At 48.0% G+C, this 18,087-nt stretch overlaps 1 long non-coding RNA gene across 1 annotated transcript in view; it reads right to left on the bottom strand.

The window, feature by feature from the left end:
* Nucleotides 1-11,643: 11,643 nt before the first annotated feature.
* The window catches only part of LOC135304314 (uncharacterized), a 36,053-nt gene continuing 29,609 nt past the window's right edge, over nucleotides 11,644-18,087 (bottom strand). The window contains exon 4 of the long non-coding RNA XR_010365733.1: nucleotides 11,644-12,766. This is a non-coding gene — a long non-coding RNA (uncharacterized LOC135304314). The remainder of the gene's footprint in view (nucleotides 12,767-18,087) is intronic.

The raw sequence follows: 18,087 nt of genomic DNA, 5'->3' as shown, positions 1-18,087 counted from the left end.
TGGTTCTGGCGAGCCGCAGAGGTATCCCAAGGTTGCCCTGCAATGACTGACTCCACCACAGTGTGAACCAGACTGGAGTGTGGAACTGACCCTGCTTGTGCAGGGCAGTTAAATTTCCTTAGCGCTGCCCCTTCCGTGCGCTGTCCCCGAGCTGTTGCCCCAGGCCCACGACAGCACCCTGCTGCCTTCCCAGCCTCCGGGAGGGGCAGGATGGGCAGTCAGTGCTGCTCATTTCTGTGCCCTGGGCCTTAGGCTGCTGTGCCAGGATGAGTACCCAAACTGTGTTTGGGTTTAAACCTGTTATTTTTGGGGAATGGTCCCCATTTCTCTCTCTTTCCTTTCAAACTTCAAGCGCTTTCACTCCAGGCAATGCTTTTGAGAATTCTCCTCAGCTGCCCACTGTCACTGTGGAGCAGCTTCAACAGGAGCCAGACTGTCCAGTTGGAATAACCGAAAGGATTTAATGAAATTCTGCTGAGCAGTCAACTTCACAAAATTATCATGGTTGGAAAAGGCCTTTAAGAACATCGAGTCCAAAAGTTAACCCAGCACCGTGTTCACCACTAAACAATGCCCCTAAGTGCCACCTCACACTCCTTTTGAACACCTCCAGGGAAGGTGATTCCATCGGTGCCTTGGGCAGCCTGTGCCTGACCGCTTTTCAGGGAAGTTTTCTCTCAATATCCAGCCTGAACCTCCCCTGGTGCCACTTGGGGCCGTTCCCTCTCCTCTCCCTGTTCCCTGTGAGCACAGCCCGACGACCCCTGGCTGTCCCCTCCTGACAGGGAGTTGTGCAGAGCCACAAGATCCCCCCTGAGCTCCCTTTCTCCAGGCTGAGCCCATTTCCAGCTCCCCCTGGGACCTGCGCCCCCTCTCCCTGCTCCCTCCCTGCCTGGTGGCATTTCTCAGCCGAGTTCAGCCCGTCACAGAGGCGGGCTGGCAGCGAGGGGAGCTCGGGAGCCGCTCGGGGCGGTGAGGATGATTTCAGCGCTCCCACGGGCTCAGCAGGACCGCCTGATGCAATCACCTCCTTGCATCACCCACGGGACGGGACGGGGGGGACAGAAACACCCGCGGGAGCCTGGCACCAGAGCGGGGCCACCGAGCAGGGCTCCGTCAGCAGAGGTCACCGGCAGAACGATTTCTGCTAAAAGCCGATTGCACCAGGGAAGGATTTGCCGGCACAGCGTCCGGCGGCCGGGTGGGAGCGGGCAGAGCTGCTCTGACCGGGCTGGGCGGCGGGTTGGTTAGCTGGTGGTGGTTAGTGGTGGTTAGTGATAGTTTGTCGTGGTTTGTGGTTAGTTCGTGGTGGTTAGTGGTTGGTTAGTGGTGGTTTGTGGTTAGTTCGTGATAGTTTGTGGTTGGTTGGTGATGGTTAGTGATAGTTTGTGGTAGTTAGTGGTGGTTTGTGGTTGGTTGGTGATGGTTAGTGATAGTTTGTGGTAGTTAGTGGTGGTTTGTGGTTGGTTAGTGGTGGTTTGTGGTTAGCTCGTGGTGATAAGTGGTAGTTAGTGGTGGTTTGTGGTTGGTTGGTGATGGTTTGTGTTTGGTTAGTGATAGTTTGTGGTGGTTTGTGGGTAGTGATAGTTTGTGGTTAGTTAGTGGTTGTTTGTGGTAGTTAGTGATAGTTTTGGTGGTTGGTTAGTGGTAGTTTGTGGTGGTTGGTTAGTGATAGTTTTGGTGGTTTGTGGTTAGTTCGTGGTGATAAGTGGTAGTTAATGGTGGTTTGTGGTTAGTTCGTGGTGATAAGTGGTAGTTAATGGTGGTTTGTGGTTGGTTAGTGATAGTTTGTGGTAGTTTGTGGTTGGTTTGTGGTGATTAGTGATAGTTTTGGCAGTTTGTGGTTAGTTCGTGGTGATAAGTGGTAGTTAGTGGTGGTTTGTGGTTGGTTAGTGGTAATTTGTGGTAGTTTGTGGTTGGTTAGTGGTGGTTAATGATAGTTTGTGGTGGTCAGTGATAGTTTATGATTGGTTAGTGGTAGTTTGTGTTGGTTAGTGGTGGTTAGTGGTAGTCCTCACTGAGGTCCTGGCAAGCCACGCTGCTGTGACCAGCCTGAGCCAACCAGCTCTGGGTCTGAGACCAAACCAGGCAGTCCTGCCCAATCCCAGTTCCTGTCTGTTGGGCTGGAAGTACTGAGGTGGATTATTTCCCAGCTCAGTCAGCACCTGGCAGCCACAGCCAGGAGAACATCTGGGAGAGCTGACAATCCCAGATGCAGGGATGGCTGTGCCAGGTAGAGAGCTGTACAGCCAGCAGATCTGGGTGTGGTTTGCAGGCTGAGGCCCTAGAGACGTTAGCTTCAGTTTACAGAAGCGTGTTCTCAGGTGTCTGGTGTTGTGTTGTGATATCCGATATGCTCAGGGTCACGTTGTGTCTGTTAAATTGTGACTGTGCTGCACAATTAACGGAATTAGTGTATTAAGAGACAAAAAAACCAGCAATTCTGAAGCAGCGATCAGTTTTACAGGTTTTTTTTTTTTACAACACTAGAGGGCAGCGAGACCAGGTAGGAATCAGCTGGGGAGGCGAAGCAGATGGTGAGCACTCCCCCGGACATACGGGCACACGGACACGTGGACACACGGACATAGAAACACCCTCCACTGGCACGGGAGGATCATCCCCTTACCACACGATGTGGTGATGTGAAGTCAGTCTCCAGGAGTGTTTTTCCACAGCATCCTGCAAGGCGCAATCGCGGGTGTGTTTCCGTGGGCGCTCTCGGGCGGGCAGGCACGGGCAGGACACGGGGCATCCCCGCAGGAGCTGCGGGAAGGGACGGGCCAGCGCCCTTCCAGCGGCTTCCCAGAGGGGAATTGTTGTGGTTTTGTGCTGCCAGAGGAATTAAGAGCTCGGGATGTCTGTTGAGCAACTGGGGTGATACCGCCGGGGCTCCTGCAGAGGCTGCTCCGGTCTGGTGTCAGCAGAGGGCACTGGGAGATCGCCGGGAGCCTGCCCCAGCCGAGGAGCATCAGCTGCTGTCCGAGCTTACTGTAGGAAGGTCACGGATCCACTTGTGCCTTGTCCTTTTCTCTCCTTCTGCTGTTGCACCGAGTTTCGCTCCTCCTCTCCTCTCCTCTCCTCTCCTCTCCTCTCCTCTCCTCTCCTCTCCTCTCCTCTCCTCTCCTCTCCTCTCCTCTCCTCTCCTCTCCTCTCCTCTCCTCTCCTCTCCTCTCCTCTCCTCTCCTCTCCTCTCCTCTCCTCTCCTCTCCTCTCCTCTCCTCTCCTCTCCTCTCCTCTCCTCTCCCACTGAGTCCATTGACTCTCAGGACAGGTGTAGCTCCTGTGATGTCCATCTGAAATTAATCCAGCCCTAAATGTGTGTGTACCTCCTCTGCCAGAGCTGCATGTGGGGTCAGGAATTGGGCTGAAACCCAGCAAGGGCAGGAGCAAGCTGCTGCCTGAAATACGTCCCCAGGATTCAATGCAAATCTACTGTTCTTACCCACCTGGCATCAGCTATGGCTGTGGCACACTTATGGCATTATTGCACAGCTAAATAACATTTCAGCCTTTGCCCGATGAGTCTTGCAGAGAACTGTTTCAGGAGGGCAGTCACAGCATGAAGGCAGCTGCAATCAGTGTGGTTTTTCAATGTACCCTGATCTTTGTGCAATCTTTTACTCTCACTTGTCCCCACAGCTTCATTCTGTGCAATCGATCATATTTTTGAATTGATTTTTCAAATTTGCTTTCAAATCCTTCCAGGAGCTCCTTCTGTATGAGACACGGGGTGTCCAGGGGCCACAGGCATCACTTATCCCTATTTTCCGCTCAAAGCTGAGCTCTGATGTTGCCATCCTAATGTTGATCTATGGAAAGTAAGAAAAGCAGATTTTTTTTTTCCACTGAAAAAATTCTGATCAGAAAAAGCTGCTCATGGCACACACAGCATCTTGACCTGAAGGACACTTTCCATCCTGGTGTGAGAGGAATCCTGTAGTTACCTGCCACCTCTCTCCATATTTATAGCCTTCATTTACGGCTGGGTTATTGTTTGGTGGCCTTTTGTCTTTTCCTGGCAGTGACAATGACTTTTTCTGCTGTGTTATAAACGAGCAGCCGTGTCCATGAGCCTGTTCCAGGTCATTTTCACAGCACGGTGATCACGGGCACGGGGCAGGCTGCTGTGCTGTGGGGCAGGCAGCTCCAGCCCTGCCAGGCTGGGACGTGGGGCTGCAAAGGTAGAAACTGCTTAAAGAGGGGCCCAGGCCTTATTTTCTCTTGGTGCACACCATGGAGGAAGCTGTCATTGTCTGAAGGACCCAGTGCACTCATAGCTTCAAATATTTCTTGGCCCAAGCTCTTGGAGTGCCCAGGAAAGTTGCTCAGAAATCCAGGCAATGTCACTCTGATATGTTTCTTCCTTGGCTCATTTTCTTTTGGAAGACAAAAGCAAACCCTATTACTTTTTTTTCCCTCCTGCCTCCAGCATCTTCCTTGTCTGACTTGGTTCTGAACACTTTGGACAGAAGTGTTCCTGCTTTGCTCACCTCAGCTTTTCCAAATCCCCTGTTTTCTCCAGAGGGTGAGGTGTGTCCATGGGCGAGCACAAGCCCAAAGACTCCCCGGAGCAGGGAGACTTGTGAGGCCCAGCTCAGCAGAGCCCTGAGGAGTGTGAGGAGTGTCTGGTGAGCCCACAGAGCCCCTGGTGCCTGGCATGTTTCCTCAGGGTGGAGGGGAGGGCTGTCCACCTCTCCTTGTGCCACACTGGGCGCTGCTGGCGCAGGGGGAAACAGAGGACAAAGCCATCACGTCATTCCTTACAGCCTGCTTTGCCCTCGCCTCTCTTGATCTGTTTGAGGAAAGCAGCAAAAGGCCACAGTGAAAACAAACTATCACAGATTTATGACTTCAGGTCATAATTAGATGGTTCTTTTGTAGCTGCTCGCTCACTTGCAACATTCCTGGCTCCGGGGACAAGGCAGAAGCAGGTAATAAACACAGAATTGCTCTCTTTATGGGTGACCCCCTCTGGTCTGGGGAGAGATCCCTCATGCTGTCACTGCGGGTAGCAGAGGGTGAGGTGGGCTGGGCTGCAGGAGCCAGCCAGGAGCCAGCAGGGTCCTTCAGGCAGCTGGTGAATGTCCCTTGACTCTGGCTCAGCTTCAGCTCAACATTTCCCAGCTTGGTTTGAGCCTGGGCAACAAGTCACAGCAGAGAATCACTGCGTGATCCTGCTCAGGCAGTGGACACTCCTGAGCCCTCTCTGAACAGCCCCATGGCAAGAGGAGCCAGCCCTGATCAGGCTCCTGTCTAAGGAGAAGCATTCCTAGGTACCTCAATCTGTCTTTTGAGTCAAGGAAAAGCAGACAGTCCTTCCAGGTCTGCCCTAGCTAGTCAGGATTTCCACTGAATGACAGAACCATTTAGGTTGGAAAAGACCTGTAAGCTCATCAAGTCTATTACCCCAGTGCTCACACACAATATTACCCTAGATTGTGTGAGGGTTCAGTTCCAGCTGCCTTCTGCTGAGAGCAGGCAGGGTTGGGTTCAAAAATAAGGTTCTTCTGCAAAATAAGAAACCCAACAAAACAAGATTTCCTTCCTAGAAGGCCTTAAGTGAAAGTATCCTTTATCCTTTGCCCTGTCCTGCCTCCCACAGCAGCAAGTATGTGTGAAAGCAAAGGATGTTTTATTCTGGGGAAAGGAGAATTCCCTGTGTGTACAACCAGTAACTCCTCTCCATCACTCTTGAGTTTGACACTGTGATTCCCCAGCTGTCACCATCATCTGCCATGAATTATTATCTCTGTCACATCACATTAAATATCACTCTTTCTTACATTCCCTTTCCACTACTGACTTTCTTGTAGGAAAAATCTCTTTGCTGAGGGGGTGTACCTGGATGGTCTGCAGGATGAATTGCTCTCTGTAAAAGTCCCTTACTCTGACACCCAGGGAGGTGTCCAACTCCCACTGCCCTTTCCACTCAGGGCAAGATATCGTGAATGCCAGGGAAGGTCTGCCTCTCCTTTGAATTTCTGTTCTTCAGCTGAGCAGAAAGCACCTTCCCTTAAATTCTCTTCCCAAAACACTTTGGCCATGTGACATCAATACAATAGCAGCAGTTACAAAAAGAAAAGTGATTTTCAGCTGCATTCACTAGCCAATTAAAAAAATAAGAAAATCAATCTTGTTTAGGATAATCCAGAATGGCGGGTCTGAGGCACTTGTGGTTCATATTTAATGAGCAGATCCTTTTGGCTCACCAGAGGCAACTTTGAACCTGACCACATCAGCCCCTTTTACAGGAAAGTGTTACTGACCCAAGTAGGGGTTTGCAGTGGATGGTCTGGGCCACGTTTCTGGCTGTGCATTCAGATCACCTGCTTTCATATTCAGCCTATTTCCCTCTCACTTGCATGTTTTAATCTCCACCTTGTAGCCAAAACAAATCACATTGATAAATAGAACTTGACCCACGCATTCAGTATTGGCATGTTTCCTTATTGAAGAAGAGATAAGTGAAAACATAGAACAAATTATGCAGATAAGCATCAGAGAAGTCAAAGCTAATCATATCTCAGCATGTTCATGTGAATGACTGGCACAGAGTGCACTCCTGTTGGACTGAGCCAGCAAACTTCCACAGGAGTTTTTATCCCTTTTTCTTCTTCTGCACTTCCTCCTTAGACACAGAATCACAACAGCACTGAGGCTGGAACAGCACTCTGAGATCATCAGATCCAGCTGCTCCCCCAGCACTGACAAGGCCACCACTGTCCCATGTCCCCAGGTGCCACATCCACAAGCCTGTTAAATCCCTCCAGGGATGGGGACTCCACCACTGCCCTGGGCAGCTGTGCCAGGGCTGGAGAGTCCTTTCTGAAAAGAAATGCTCCCAATATCCGACCTAAACATCCCCTGGTGCAATTTGAGGCTGTTTTCCCTTGTCCTGACACCTGTTACCTGGGAAAAGAGACTGACCCCCACCTGGCCACAGCCTCCTGTCAGGGAGCTCCTGAGCCTCCTTTTCTCCAGGCTGAGCACCCCCAGCTCCCTCAGCCACTCCCCAGCAGAACTGTGCTCTTCCTGCCTGTTCCCTCACTGACTGGTCTGATTTTTCACAGAAAATGTTTCACAGCAACATTTCTAAGTTCATCGGGAATTTTGTTTTTTTCACTTCGGAGGAACACGTGCCTGAACTCCATGACTGGCTGCACCTGTGAAATCCAGGGAAACAAACAAAGTCGGGCTTCAGTGGAGCTCATCGTGGGGACCACAGCTGAGGGATCACCTTGTGGCCCAGATGACAACAAAGGGAAACTCACCAAGCATGGAGAGGGGTTGATAACACCACTGATAGCAGAATGATAACAGCATCAGCAAACAGCCCAGCCAACCATGGCAGGGTGTCTTGGAGGGGACCATTCCTCTGCAGGCACTGCATCACAAAGTGTCAGGGAGTTTTAACCTCCCCAAGTCTCAGAATCAAATGAGTGTCACCTGCTTCAGTCAGGTGCCTTCTTCCCATGGAACAAAGGCTCTCATTGTCTGGGTGAAGCAAAGGCTGATTCCTGTGGGCCAGGGCACTGAGGCATGCTGCTGGCCCTTCCTAAGAGAGGACGTGGAACCTGGGCTCTCACTGGTCTGGGTGTGTCTTACTCAGTAACTAAAGCAATTGATAAACCCCTTGGCTTCCAGAAAATGCCATCAGCTTCCTCAGAACTGCACTCAGTTGCCAGTTCCCATTCTCCCCTGGTACAGATGCCAGGTTAGATTGGAGGGCAGGCTGGTGCAGGCAGGTGGCTGCAGGAGAATGCTGCAGGATGGAGTGGAGCTGCTCCTGAGCCATAGCACAAGGAGAAGTGTGAGCCCACTGCCCAGGCTCCAGCAGCTTGGGAGCAGCTCCCTGATGCCCACACTGCTGCGTGTGCTGCGTGGATGATGAGAGCAGCAGAATTCTGGAGTATCCTGAGCTTGTTCAGAGCTGTGATTCTCCTTCCCATGGGAGCTGAGTGTCTTGGTACCACAGGCAGCATGTGCAAGCTGCAGTCTTGCACAACCTGCAATGATCTGGCACACTATTCCAACTCTATGATAAAAAATAAGAGGCAGAAGAAAATCAGGATGCTTGAAATGACATTTCTAATGCCTTCCAAGCAATGCACAGCATGTTTATCTGCTCTCAGTGAAGGTTAATATTGTGGTTTATATTCTGCATAAATGTACACATTAAGAGTCTCTTCTCTGACCAGTACATGTTTAAAGCACTGCTTCTTGAAAAATATCTTTTATGTAGTAGTAGGTCCTGTCAGAACAGAGATATATGTCTTCAGAACTCATCATCAGTTTAGCACTTCAGAGGGTGTCACTCACTGAATCTTTTATCTCAAGTCACTGATGAAAAATTATTCTATTCCCTAGCTCTGTTTTCCTTTTTGCCTAACTTCAAGCTTAACTGGAACTTTGACAAATTTTACTAGTTAAATACATTTTTTTCCTCCTCAGTATGTCTGGCCCAATGAGAAATACAAGTGCCAAACCATTGCAAGGGGCCTGCCTGCATGTACCTGTGACCAGCTGGGAGCAGAGTGCTCACACACTGCCCCCTCCCCTCCTCTGGGAAGGGGCTCCTGGAGGTTCCTTTTGAACGGAGTGCATTCAAACATCCTGACAGGGCCTGAAAAGGGACAAGGGAGGGACAAGTAGCAGGGATTTTCACTCATCCCATCCCAGGATGAATTAACAGCTGCACTGACAGCTCCTGTGGCAGTCACTGACAAGGGCAGTGGTGTGGGGACGGTACAAATCTGCAAAGCAAACACCTCAACAGAGGAGACACCTGGTGCCAGCAAAACCCCAGAACTGGCTCCCCCTGAAACTCCATCTGTGTGTGTGCACTGATGCAGTAAAGCAAATCACAGACCCTCCCAGCCCACTCACTCGGGGATGTTCTCTCACCAGCCAGGAGTCAGGATGAGTGTTTGGGACAGAGCTATGCCAGTGCAGTGAGAGGACTGGGCTCCAAGGTCCAGGGTCAGGTTGGATGGATCTTGGAGCAACCAGGTCTGGTGGAGCTGCCCCTGCCTGTGCCAGAGGGTTGGAACGAGGTGATCATTCAGGCTCCTTCCAACCCAAATTCTATGCTTCTGTGACATTTTTTCCCTGCGCAAAGGGTCAGACAATGTGCTAATAACTATCTCACAGAAGGAATGATTCACTGAAGATGTGGAGATGCTGCAGAGCTGCCTGTGGTGAACAAAAGGTCCCCGCAGTGCTGAGCCTGTCACAGTCAGCACCAGGTGCAAATGTGTTAATTACTGTGACTGTGCTTCCAGGATCGCCGGTACTCCTGGAGCAGGCTGGGCATGGCACTGCCAGTCTTTGTTACCAAACACTGCCAAAACTTGTGCACCAGACCTGCATCCTGGCAGCTGACCCAGGGAAATGCAGGTGCAGTAAATCAGGTCCATTACAAAATAATTTCTGTATTTTTTGTGGTGCTCTTCTGTCCCGGTGGAATAGGGAACATTCTTAAAGGCAGCACTGCACACTGCCAGCTTCCCCACGGCTGCAGGCACAGCTGTGAGTGTCTTCCAGGGCAGAGGAGGGCAAAGGAGCCGTGTGGGAAGGTTCTCCTCATTTTGTTCAAGATGCACACCAAACCAAGTGTGTGTTTTCCTGAGAGCAGTAAAAGAATTTGGTGATTATTATCCTACGGAAAATACTTTCTGTTGGCCAAACCTTGTGCATTACCTTTGCTGGCAGATTTAACTCTGGGTATCTGTGATTCCAAGAAGCTCAGCACAGTGGTATCACATAATCTCTGTTTCCCAATAAACTGAGATGATCAAAGCTGGAGGGTAACTCGTAGGTGTTCAGGGAATGTCACACTCAGAGCTGACAGCAGACTGAGCACAGGATGCCATTGCACACCCTGTGCCAGGGCTCCTGCCAGCCAGACTGATCAAAGGGACTGAGGCTGTGCCTCTGCCCCCTGGAGCTGGGATCCCAGCCCTGCCCACCCCAAGGCTCTGAGCACTCCAGGGGTCATAAAGGCAAAACTAACTTGGGCTGAGAGCTGTGCTGAGCAGACAGGGAGAGGGAGAGGCTGTGTTCCCAAGGAGAGGGAAGCTGGCATCATCCATGGCACTGGCACACCTGCAGGGCTGGGTCTCCCTGCCTCTGCCTCTCCTCCACCTGCAGCAGGGCTCCCTCAGCCTTGTTCCACAAGACAGCACCGGGGCAGAGAAGGGTCTTGTCTAGAAAACCTTGTAAGGAAATTATTCTTCTTAAGCACAGCTGCTATGTACCGTAAGGGTTAACTGCATGATGATGAAAAAAACATTAAAGATATCTGTGGAGAGATTTCCCACACCTATCTATGTGCATTTAATTCAGAAGAGCCTGTCTGGGCATGCTGTGAGGCTGTGAGGGAAAATGAGACATTGCTCTTGCAGCTTTGGCACTGCTGCAGTTCTCAGGTCTGTCCCATTCCCTCCCCATCTGTACTCCGGGGGAAATGGGACCATGACCCCAACAGCTGGGGCAAGTCAGTTTTTTTTCCCTATATAAGAACGCCACAGGATTGGATAATGAGCTAAAATTTGTTAACATCATTTAAATACCCAGAGGAAAAAAATTAGCAACATTCACACTGCTGAGATAATTTATTTCTGTGAATGATGAAATGGGAATGTCTTGGCTTGTAGGCCTGGAGATGCATGTGTGACTGTGATTGGTTCTGCATCACCCTTCTGTGTCCCTCTTCTCTATCACTTCTTTCTCCAGAAATCAATCTTGAGTACAGAAATAATTGAATCTTGTAATTAAATCTCATCTTATGGAAGGAAATCAGGTTTAACTCTGATTTATGAGTACTGATAACACTTTGAAATAAAAAGCTCAAGCAGCATGAACATTGTGCATCCTGTACCTCAAATAGCTATTTCAATATTAGACAGTTATTTCTAGTAACAATCAATAATCATGGAATTGCTCTTGCAGGAGTAGAACATGAAAAGGATTGCTCTTTTTTCATTTGCTCATTAAAGCTTCACTAACAAAAAAATACCATGCCTATATTTCTCCCTGTTGTGCCTGGCTTTACATGGATCCAGCCATGAATCACTAAAATATGCCTGTCTAGCATTAATAGAGATAAATAAACTTACCTCAGATTAAAAAAAAAAAAAAAAAATTACACTATTGCCATTCCACAGATTTTAGTTCCATTTTCTTGGTATTTTATAGGCAGGAAAAATAATGCAGTCGCAGTTACAAACTTAGTATAAAATAAACTTTAAATAAGGGGACAGAACCCAAACCCACATTCTGGTAGCAGTGAGATATTAATAAAAATCCCCCAAGGTTATTTCCAATGAACTTTCTCCTTACCCCATGTCACAAATTGCCTTGTACAGAGAAAGGAATTGGTTAAATATTTTGCAGGAAGATGAAATACTGAGTTCCTTCAAGAAACAGGAGAAGAACTTGAAGACAACTGCACGAGCCTTGTGCTGCAGCTGGATCGTCACTGACATTGCCAACACACGGAATTTCATCACTAATTATGCAGCGTGCAGATTTTAGTCTCAGCTTGGAGTGCCAGATGACCACATCCCAACCTCAGCCTCATTGGTTTGTTTCTTGGAAAGCAGAAATTTAAATCTCCCCCGGCTGCACAGGGTAACCAAAAAACGATCCGAAAGCTCAACACCAGTGAATTGGTTTTTCTCCACTGAGCTTTTTTCAGAAATCTCAACAACGAGCAATACTCAAGCCCTGTCCTGTCCCCAGCATTTCAGTATCTCCCTGAGGACTCTGACAGGCTGGGCAGCAGCTCCCTCCATTCCCCCTGCAGGAACATCCCAGCAGTGCCCACATCAGCCCCATCCCTGTCTCACTGCATCCCCAGCGAGGGGATGACCCCGTGTGCTGCCCTGCCCTGCCCAGAGCAGCTCCTCACCCCCCTGAGCCCAACCAGAGAGAAAAGTCTGACAGAGAGAGACCTCATGTACACCCTCATGGGCAGGAGAGCTCCATGTGAGGTCAGGCAGGATCTGCCCTGGCTGCAGCCAGGAGGGCAGGCAGGAGCATGGGAGGGAGGCAAGGGCATGAACAGACAGCCAGCGTGGTGTCAGGATGCTGGAGAGGGATGTGGCATGAGCACCACTAATGAAATGGGGTGGCAGAGCTCAGACACAGCTTGCTCTCCAGGGACGCTGCCTTGTGGCTTGCATGGTGAGTGCTTGAAGCCTTAGAGAATTGTTTCTCTTAGGAGGTGAAAATGACGATGTGAGTCAGATCTTTCTTCAGCTCATTCCCTCCCAGTTACAGGTGTTGAAAGTTCTGCTTCTGTAAACATGGGAAAGGTCAGCAATAGCTAGCAGTTTCCATGCTGGCAATTTTCAAAGACACTTTCCTAGCCAGTTCTGTGCCCTGAAGCCCTTTTTGTTCTCTCCTCCAGTGAGTTTTGAGGCTTTCCAGCTCCCTTCTTCCCTGAACTCAGATAAAACTGCAATGCCCCACGAGCACTGGCAGCCAGTTTCTTAGGAAAATGTCTGGGTTTGGCACAGTTATTTCTTGTTTAGTTCTTGTAAAACAACACTTCACCTCGGGCAAAAGTCTCTTCTGTTCATTCTGTTGTCACAGGAGAGTTCAGAGGTGCCTTTGGTTGGTCAGGTACCACCTCCCTTTAGCCTGAGCAGGATCTCTGGTTCCCAGCACCTCCTGGGTGTTCATTAACCATCATTGCTATTGTTTGGTCACATGCCTCCTTTTCCAGACTTATATTGTGATTTCCACCATTCCTAAGGATCTGCATGAAAGAGGTTCATTGTTCAGTGGGACACCCATCATAGTTACACAGCTGGAGAAACATACAGTGAGAAAATTACTTATTTTCCAAAAAAAGGTCTTTGCCTTGCCCTGTAGGTGAATTACATGTTGGAACATGCACATGCACGAGTCATAGATAATAGATATCCTGACTTTAGAGCAGAATTCAGGACAAAATAAAGCTCAAATGTAAACTCAGTAGAGATTAAAACCCAGAGAGGACAAGCATCTGTCAGTGGCAGAAGAGCAGAAGGTAACAGAGGGTAGCAGAGGGCTGTGCTATGGACATGGGGAGGGAGAAGAACCAGATCAGAGGAGCTGGAAGCAGCAGGACTTACTACTGATTTCCTTCTTAAAGTCTAAGCAAACTCCAGCACATGCCAAGGCAATCAGGGACACGGAAGATAAAATTGCATTGTTTTGTAGCTAAAGCCTTCATATGGATCTCATACACCTGAGCCTGTACAGGTTAAACCAACAGCCTGCCAGTGGCACATAAATCACCGTGGATTTGTGCCTGGGGCTGGCTGCTTCACTCCAGGACCTGCAGCAGGGATGGGAAAAGCCTGAAGCTCTTGGAGCTGGTGTGGGGTGGGAGCTGCTGGGTGTGTGCACTGAGCCCCTGACTCCTCTGGAGTTCTGCAAGGAGCAGAGGTGAGTGGCTCGGTGCCAGTCCTCCCTAATTCCTGCCTTCTGTGCTGAATCCTACACGTGGTCAATTAAATCCTGCCTAAGGCAAGAGAGGAGATTTTGGAGGAGGTTTTTCCTGCTGAGGTTCTCCAGAGGGGTGCTCAGGTGAGCCAAACAAACCCTGGGCTGCCCTGCTCTGCTCAGAGGGTGCCAGGACATGTGCAGGGCCAGGCACAGGGGGGTCTGCAGCATTCCCTGTGCTGAGGCATCATCACAGGGTCAGGATGGAGCCCGAGGGAACCCTCAGCCTTTGGGAAGAACACCAAAGAAAGGAAACTGAAGCAGACCCAGAGGGTTGTGTGAATTCCTGATCACCCCTGAAGCGTGGGGCAGTGAATGTGCAAAGTGACAGACAGATGCTGGTGGCATGGAAAAGGCATCCTGGCCTCTTTGGGAAAAGGCATCTTTTTATTCTGGAAAGGCATTTGTGCAGTGAAAAAAATGGTGGGAGAATGTAAGGCTGCCTGAGGAGCTTGGAAGGATGAGGGTGTGTGAATTGAACGGAAGGTAAGGAATTGTTCCAGCACAGGCTGGGCAGGGAGACACTGGTGGCAAAGATGCTGTGTAGGGTTGTGAAATCCTGTGGAACTTCGAGTTCCCAAAGCCATGATCTTCTGACAGCACCACAAAGCAAACCATCATTTCCTCGAGTAGTGTCTAGCTTTGATTGTCACTTCAAATTTCACAGAGTTACAGAGGATTTAAAGCAGGGAAAGATGATGTCACAATAATGAAATCCCAGCACTTCCATGGTGAAGGGAATGCAGGAAATGGGATCAGTGCTGTGGTTTTGTGAGAAGGTTCTCAAAAAGTAGAAGCAAAGAAATCTGGAGGGTTCTGCTACTCTTTGCTTTGTTGCAGAAATGACAAAGGTAGGAAAAACAACAACAAAAGAACGAAAAGATTGAAGAAGGATTTAATTAAGGAGAATTAAAGATATTTTAAGCACTTTTGCAAGGTATTTTGAGATGAGAAGTGCTGAAGTATTCTCAGATCCACAAGTTCACCCCAGCCTCCCCCTTCACCCCAGCTTAGGCACACTGGAACTCATTCAACCACTGTAAGAGTTTGCTGTGGTGCACACAGGTGTGGGGATGTGAGAGCTGTGGGAATAGCAGGGTGAGAGACTGGGAGGGTGGAACTTGAGCCAAGTTAAGGCAATCACCCAATAGTTTATGTTAATCCTCTGTAATTCTGTGTGGAATACTCATGGAAGCAAGAGGAAGCAGTGAGCAAAGTACCACAACTTCTCACGTGACAAATCTTCAGTAATTCTCAAGTCCTTCATGACAATTTGAATTTAGGCTGTGCCCTCCTCTGAGATGCCTCCTTTTGTTGAGAGTGGAACAAACAGTCCTAAGGTTTAACTCTTTTTCCTTCATTCCTGTCTAATTTTCTCTAGTCTTTCCAAATATTGGCATCGTGCTCTATCCCCCTCGGGCAGCCCTGGAGTCTGCACTGAGAGTTTGTGGTGAGAGAAGTCCATCAGCATGCTGGAATGTTTGTGAGGTAGTGCTAATAGAAAAACTTAATGGCCCTTTAGTCCCCACTTCTTTTTTGAGTTCTGCATCCCCATATTTCCCCTCGGTGGAGCAGTATTTATGCTCCATATTTCATGCATAAATTGCAGACAGTTGCCAACTCAGAATGAAAGCAAGATGGCAACATTACCTATGCAAGTGCTTTAGCTAAATGCTTCTTTCATTGCTCCCAAAAGGAAAAGATGAGACAGTGTGTAGCCATAATGCTCATCTGCAACATTTCTGATCTTTAGCTTTAGCCATAGTAATTAGGCACACACTGCTTATGTGACTGCTGGATGTGGATTTTTTTCCTATTGCAGCAATATGTGCACATCTCCCTTGGAAGGATGTTAAAATCAAGGGCAGCATTTCTAGAAAGATGCTCCAGTGTACACCCAAAATGAAATCTCAAAGAAATAATTTGCTGTCAGTCTGAACGGAATAACTCTGTCATTAAACTTTAGAAATTGCTACATTTAACTGAAAAATGGTCTAAAATTAGGACCACTGAAGGGTTGCTAAAAGCATTCCCAAAAGTGGAAATTGTTGTGGTTTTTGCTGATTTATTTTTCCATCTCTTTTTTAAGCAGATGCTCAAAGGTGTCCATTGTAGTTCAGCAAGTAAAAGAGCAGGGGCAGGAACTGGCTGCATTCTCTGACTTCTTCATTTTCCTTTTCCGTATTATTTTGCTTTTAGCCTTCCCCAAAAAAAATTCACGAGTTGGTTGGGCTAGAAGGAGCATGCCCCTGTTTCCCAGGCAGAGTCAGTGATTCAGGTATTAGACAAGAGCTCTCAAAGTACAGGATTTGTAATTTTGGTGGTCAGCACAGCTCAGGGAGGGGCACAGCGACAGCTCAGCCACAGCAGCATTAGACTCAGTGGCACTGCTCCTCCTGACCAGTTTGGACATGGCAGGTTTATTGATCTTTGAGTTAAATCCCAAATGAAACAACAGATCTGTTTTTTGTTTGTTTTTTTTGTTTGTTTGTTTGTGGTTTTTTTTGTTTGTTTGTGGGTTTTTTTAGGTTTTTTTTGGTTTTTTTTTTGTTGCTCTAGATTTCCCAAGTCAGCCACTGACCAAAGTCAAGTCCCCAACCAGAAAATTATCCTCCAGTCAAAATGAGCTGTTTGCTGAAGATTTTAGAGATGTCCAGCCTGCTGCTGACTATATTTAGTCACTTTGTGCTTTCTCCATTCTCACATGTGTCTTAAAATTCCTGATAAGGAATAGAAGGAAAAGAACCAAATGCCACAGAGGGAGATTATTAGCTTGGCTGAAACTAAACAAGTCTGGAAGTCTTCTTGGAAACTGAGATCCCAATAACACCCTAAGGGAAAAGTTTTCCCAACACACTTTGGATAGTTCAGTAACAGGAATTCCAGGTAAGTCTGAACTTTCTAACAAATTTTGTCTGTTCAATATGAGCAGCATTTCATCCCAAGCCAAGTATCAGTTCAGATTTTTTAAAAAAGACATGAGAGAAACAGAACATTATCCTGGTTTAAGACAATGCAATCATGGTACATTTGTTTCATCATGTGAAAGATGACATGGAGTGGTCATGCAATTAAATTCACGAGTTCATTTGCTGATTCCTGGGGAGCTTCAAGTCTTTTTTCTTGCCCAAATGAATTAGGCTGTAGATTCAATTTCACATTCACAAGAGCTGGACAGTTTGGTGCTAGCACATATCTGGATGAGATCAGTGAGATCTCCATCACATTTCAGTCCACCAATGGGTCACTGAGTGGCTTGAGCCCCTTGCTGATCATTTTCCTCTTGCATGGATCACTGTATTTTGTTTGCCTCTGTGACCCAGGATGGAGAGTCTTGTCAGAGTGATGTCCTTACAGCTCAGCTAAGTTTGGGCAAAGCCTCAAATTGCATTGCTTAGAGGGGCTGCTCTTCAATGGAAACACAAACTGGCTGGAGAGCCTGCAGGCAGAGTAACAGAAATCATCAGACATCCTTTAACTTGCCTTCATAACCTACAAAGCCAGAAAACTGTGGCAAATCCAGGCAATGCTGTTGCACAGAAGGGAATAATCTGTTCTGTGAGCTCATTCTGGGTAAGACAAGAAATAATGTGCGTAAACTGCAGCGAGAATGATTAAAGGGAGACATAAAATAAAAAGAAGTGTTGGCAAAGCACAATGAAAGCCTTGGAATAGATTGTCTGGGATGTGGAGAGGTCTGTTCCTGAAGGTCTTTAAGAGCAGTTCAGGAGTGCTTGGTTTTCATTAGACTTGGTTCGTGGCAAAAAGATGGATTACCTGTTCTCTGAGGTCCCTTCTGGTTTCTGTGAAACTGTTGTTTATCTTCAGGGACTGCAGTCCTGTGTCCTGTGCTCCTGATGTGCTGCAGGAGGCTCAGCAAAGAGTGTGAACTCACTCTTCAAACCACTGTGGTGTAGCAAATGCTGCCAAGGGTGAATTTTAATTGTTTACAAACTCCGTGAGAATGAAGCCTGAGGAATTTTCAATGAAGTCATCAAGGATCTCATGTGTAAGATGTTCCAGATCCAACAGAAATAGGATACTGTTGATATTTCTACGAAATTTCAAAAAAATTTTTGATTTTTCCTTTGTCTGCAATTGCTGGCAAATGTCATTATTCTTTTTCTTGATTGGTCTTGTCAGATTTTTCATCTCCTTTGAAATCCTGTTGCATCCTAAATTCCACTCCCTCTGTGCAGCCGTGCTGGCAGAGCATTTCCTGTGATCTTCCTGGTGGTTACTCATTCCTTAGGGTCACCCTAACTCACTTTGTCAGGGCTGTTGTGTGATGCAGTCAGTACAGACTGGCTGGACCCTGCACAGGTTTCTTCCTGATGATAATGCAATATTCATTCTCATCAGATGAGAGCTGCTTTTGGGGAAATAACCAGCTGGTTTTGCCTCAGTCACTTGTCTGCAATACTGAGTGATGTGCACACCCAGGGACAGCTCACCTTCATCTCTGATCCCTTGGGTTTGCTGACCAGGACAGAGGAAAGTCACGTCCTTATTTCCCTTCAAAGAAGGCAGTGAGGCAGATCAGGAGCACAGGAATGGATGTGCATAACAGGGCACTGTTGAAAGGTTGGA

This window comes from Passer domesticus, chromosome 7, assembly GCF_036417665.1.
Source record: "Passer domesticus isolate bPasDom1 chromosome 7, bPasDom1.hap1, whole genome shotgun sequence".
In the NCBI taxonomy this organism is placed as follows: Eukaryota; Metazoa; Chordata; class Aves; order Passeriformes; family Passeridae; genus Passer; species Passer domesticus.
The sequence above is the reverse complement of the archived record's forward strand: the minus strand, read 5'-3'. Positions and strand labels throughout refer to the sequence as shown.